We start from the raw sequence: 5394 nt of genomic DNA on the forward strand, positions 1-5394 counted from the left end.
AAAAAGGAAAAATCTCAGTGGGGTGCAAAGTTTTATTATTCTAATAACAATTAATATTTATTTATCCCCTGCATGGTATTAAATGTATTATGTAGATACCAATATTATCTGGTGAAGGAGGGACAATCACCATCTCACTTTACAGGTGGGCCCAAGAGTCCAAGAACTTCCCCTAAGGCTGCTAGTTGGTGAGTGGCAGAGCTGAGATCAAACCCCATATCTATCTGACTCCAAGGTAGCGATCCCTAAAGGCTTGGCTCTTCTGATGGGAACTGAGCTGGAATTTGAAGAAAAGCAGATCCAAGGAGGAAAGATTCTCATGGGTTGAACAGCCTCAGAGTTTTGAACTTGCTAAATATTTCGAGGTTTCCTTCCATTCTTAAGATAAAAGAAAACTGGCACCAACATAACCTTCTAAATGGCCCTTCCAGATGGGCCAGCTGTTCAAAGCAAGGACATTACCTTCTCCGTTATCACACTTATTCCTGTAGAAGAACAAGCAAGAACTGACTCCATCTTCCCAAATGCATTTTCTCTATATGCCATATTAGGTCCTGTAGGCTGCCTCCTCCGCCGGGGTGCTACCTGCATGAACTTGATATGAGCTTTATTAAGACTTAATTTCTTTATAATTGGATATGATAATTACCTTTGAGGTGTTGTGAAGATCAAATAAGATAATATTAAATACACGGTTTCTAGAACAGAGGAAGTACTCAAATAAATTTGCTTTGCTTAATTATTACTCTGTACATTATATTTTGCTTATATTTCGACCTCCTTGCCAGACTCTAACCTTCCCATGGTATTTTTTTAACCTCATGAAATCTAATTTGAGGCCTGAAATACAGTATGAGGCAAAACTGATTGAACACCTAAGAAGGGGTTTTCATATTTACATTGGGTGATGCTGAGTAGGAGTTCAGTTAGCCATTAACTTCCTGTGTGTCAATTACATTTTTGTTTGTTCACTTTTCACTCGTACTCCCTCTCACCAATCATCAACTCATTTCCTACTAGGGATGAATAATGGTGCCAGGAATTAAAAAGAATTTATAATGGAAATGCTTAAAACTACAAAAAAGTAGAGAGAATAATATAATATTATTATCCAGTTTTAACAATTATCAACATTTTGCTAATCTTGCTTTAACCATTTTTTTAAACTGGAGTGTTTTAAAGTCAATGCCAGAATCACGTCATTCTACTTATAAATACTTCATATGTAGCTTTAAGTAATAAGGACTTTGGATTCTTTGTGCCTAGCTGCATTTCCAATAATCCTGAATAGCATTGGTAACCAGTCATACTTACACTTCCGAGATTGATTCAAAAATTGCCTTTTAATAATTGCTTCATTGAAATCAGGATTTAAACAAGGTTCATGCATTGTATTGGTTAATTATATCTCTTAAGTCTCCTTTATTTTTTAATAGTGTCCCTTCTTCCCACCTTTTAATACCATTGGCTTGTTAGAGAAATTGGTTCTTTTGTAGATGACAAATTTAGTTGATTACTTCTTCCTGCTATTATTTGAGTTTTTCTTTTATCCCTTCTTGTTATTTAAGTTGTTCTTTTATCCCCAGTATTTCCTATAAAGTGGCAGTAAGTTTAGAGTATGATTATATTCAGGCTCCATTTTTTCAGCTAGATGACTTTGAACATATTGTGAGTATTGTACTTCCTTGTCTACCACATTCTGGGTGTGTCATGTCAAGTCGTCCTAATCTGCATGATGTCAATCTGGTCCCACCACGGCAAAGTTCTCCAGTCAACCTTTCACCTAATGAGTTTGGCATGCCCTGATCGTCCTGTCTAGGTCCATCTCTTCACTAGTGGTTGCAAAATGGTGATTTTTCAAACTCTTTTGTTCTTTCCAGGCCTTTTTTTTTTTTTCAGGCCATCTTTTGATTTCCTCTTCTATCCTAATATTTTTTCTTTTTTAACAGAACCTAGGAACATTCAAATGTGGACATGAATGGGGGTTACCAAATTTAGTTTGTGGATTGGAGCTGGACTGGCTACATAAAAATCAATGTGATCTCTATAAAAGTACAGATTTCAGGATTCCACTGCTGTGGCTTCTGACTCAAGAGGTGGGGAGAAAGAATAGGAAGGGTTCTTTGTTTTTAAATCAGGTTGCTAAAATGTAGCCAGTCCAAAAGAGGGGGAGTTTTAAAATCCACCATCTAATATTGCAAGAGATGAAGTTTACTACCACACTTGCATGTCCTTTCTGAATGGGACATAGGTTGGGGACAGGAGGGGTGAGAGGAACTGAAATGAATAGGGAATGTCCCATGGATATTGTGGCCTCCATGCTGCCCTTTACTTGGAATTTGTAGCTACACTTTCTTTGGTTGATCCTGGTCTCCCTCATTGCATGAACCTCAGAAGCTTCAAATTGTAACAGTGTATGATTTCTTTGTACCTCTCTCCCGTCTAGATCTAATTACTACAAGCTGTTGGGACTTGAGCATGACGACAGAGGATTTTCTAGGATTATGCTCAACATGTGACATTCAATTACTATGCCCCAGGAGGGTGGAGGTTAACTAGGCAGGGAACTGGTAGGGATGGATGGGATTTCCAGATATGGATGGCAAGAGGCTCGATTTCTGGGGACGCTAGAGTCATGCTGCCTAAACTTTAGTGCCACCTTGTTAAAAAGAAAATGCTGGAATCACAAATCTGACCATAGGTTTCAGTATGTCTAGGAAAGAACCCAGGAGTTAGCATTTTTAACAACCTCAGTATTTAAAAGGATTAAATAAAGACTGCTCTGGTGGAAACAGGGGCATGGAGTTAGTCCATTCAGCATAACTGCTTACTTATCTCATCAGACTTTGGGATCCCTGCCTCCTGACATCCACCCACAGCCCCAAGCTTTCATAAAACCACTTTGAAAACCACTGGGCGGGGTGATGGCTGAAGTTTCTTCCCACTCTGACATTCAGTGATTCTGGGTTTGACCATGTGGAAGGGCCATGATAGTGCTCTCATCCTCGCCAATACTGCCACATGACTCAGGCCAGGCCAGCAGAACTCTCCCTCCCGTCATTCACAGTGAAAGGTTCAGAGGAGAACTTGTAGCCCAGTTTAAGCTTGAGTCTCCTCTAAGAGGAGTAAGAGCCTCTTCTCTTACTATCTCAGTGTTGTAAGAGAGAGGATCTTGCTTGTCCCGTCAGATGAACATGAACACAGACCCAAATCCTAGGTAGCTCTCTTCTAATGAACTTACAGGAGTGAGAATGCTGTAAGGCACCTCATCCTGCTAAGAAGAAATCTAACCTAAATGCATGTCTGCTGATGGGGTGAGGGGGTGGGGTGGAGCTTTTCACATGCCTACTTTGAACAATGCAAGGTGCTGGGTGTTATGGAGTAAGGTAGACACAACTCCTTCTTCAAGGAACTTATTTATTTGGGGAGATTCTGACATATGAAAAATCAATGAATTAACAATATATGGCAGTATGGAGTGCAAAATTGATGCTATAAACAGAGAAGAGACTTTTGAGGAATACACTGATAAAGCTTGAAGAATGGATTGAATTTATTATTATTGTTCATAAAAACGGATATGTCATATATATATACATATGCACACATAGTGTTTATTAGAAAACACAGATGCTGTGTCTCTTACAGAGATTTAATTCACATTAGTATAAGAGGAAATCTATTAGGGCACATCACTGAGAATTTCGGGGATCATTCCAGCTGTAACCATGGCTGGATCCTGAAGCTCAGTGTCATTAGGGTGCTCTCTTCACTTCCTGGCTGTGTTTTCTGATCTGTCTTGCCTTCATTCTAAGAAAGGATTTCTCCATATACTGGAAGCAGCATAATAAATATCCCAATCATTCTTGGTTAATTATGATCTTTTTAGCTTAACATCCCAGAGGACAAGCAAGCTCCTCTCCATTACAATGCTCAGATAGTAAGTCTTAGAGGAGACGCAAGCTCACTCTGGGCCATGAGCTCTCCTCTGAACCATTCACTGTGCATGAGGGGAAAGAGGGCTCTGCTGGCCTAGCCTGAGTCATGTGGCAGTATTGGTGGGGATGACAGCACTATCATGGCCCTGCCACAACTGTTTGGGTGGAATGGATTGTCCCTCAAAGGACAAGTAGGAGGCAGGCATGCAAATTCAACAGCTTTCTTCCCAAAACATGGAAATAAGAAAGAACAAAATCACAGGTAATCTAACACAGAGGAGGTGCACACACACACACTCACAACACACACATACACACTTGTGTGTATCCAGAAAGATGTTCATGCTACTTTAAGTGAAAAACTATAATAGAAACAGTTTATACAACAATATCTCATTAAAAATTTTAGTGCATTTATTCTATCTGAATTTGCATAAATATGTATGTGTTGAAAATATAATACTGAAATGTACTATTTATTGTATAGAGTTTTCCCCTTGACAATCATGAACATAACTCCTTGTCATTAAATAACATCCTATGCTACTCTTCTCAGGCCTGTGTTTTGTTAGGTGGTTGTAGACTGATTCAGCTGATACCTGGGTTTGAAAGCTGGGCAGCATTGCTAGAGCAGGCGTTGGGATCTGCTGTCCCTGCTTACTGGTACTTTAGGTCAGAGGATGTCTATCTGGCATCTCCTTTCTGGGTCCTTCCCAAAGGGACCCAGCCACTCAGTCCCAAGCAAGCTTGGGGAGTTGAGTGGAACCTTTAAGCAGGAATGTATCAACTACTTTTGAAATAGGAATCTCAAAGCCCAGGCATTTATATATAGCCTTTGTCTCAGCAGCCTCGTGTGTAGCTGGCATTTCTGGGGTCAAGGCAGAAAAGATCAGGGACAAGTAAAAGCTGCAGGAATTTGTTGAAGGAAAATAGGTTGTTTCAAAGTTGAGGTTTGGATTTGGGCTTGACAGTAAACTAGCATGACTCCAGAGAAGCTGCGTGCACATCAAGGCTGCTGTTGTCTCATCTCCCTGGTGGAACTGTTGCAGGTGAAGCACCTGCAGATGACATGGACGAGGGGAGGGAAGCACACTCAGGCTGAGATGACTGCCTTTGCAGTGGCCTCGCTGACAGCGCTGCAGCTCCAGTGCAAGGTCTCTCGGGCACTGTGTTGGCCTAGTGGAGGGCACAGTTTTGGTGAGTCCCCCTACTTCACTTCTGGGGAAGACTGACCTATTCACTAAGATGCCCTATCCAACACACACAGCGAGGTGCTTAGAGAAACTGCGGTGCTTCTCCCCAACCTCAGAGTAGTGCCTTCCAAACTAAAAAATGTAAAGAAGAAAAGAAAAAATAATAGGTAGGAGGTGGGTCCCTTTCTTTAAAGGAAATTGTACTTGGGTAGAAGAACACAGGGTTGCTGGTAAAGGCCCTGTGGGTTAGTCTACCTGGGTGT

Source organism: Pongo abelii, chromosome 4 (genome assembly GCF_028885655.2).
Source record: "Pongo abelii isolate AG06213 chromosome 4, NHGRI_mPonAbe1-v2.0_pri, whole genome shotgun sequence".
Taxonomy (NCBI): domain Eukaryota; kingdom Metazoa; phylum Chordata; class Mammalia; order Primates; family Hominidae; genus Pongo; species Pongo abelii.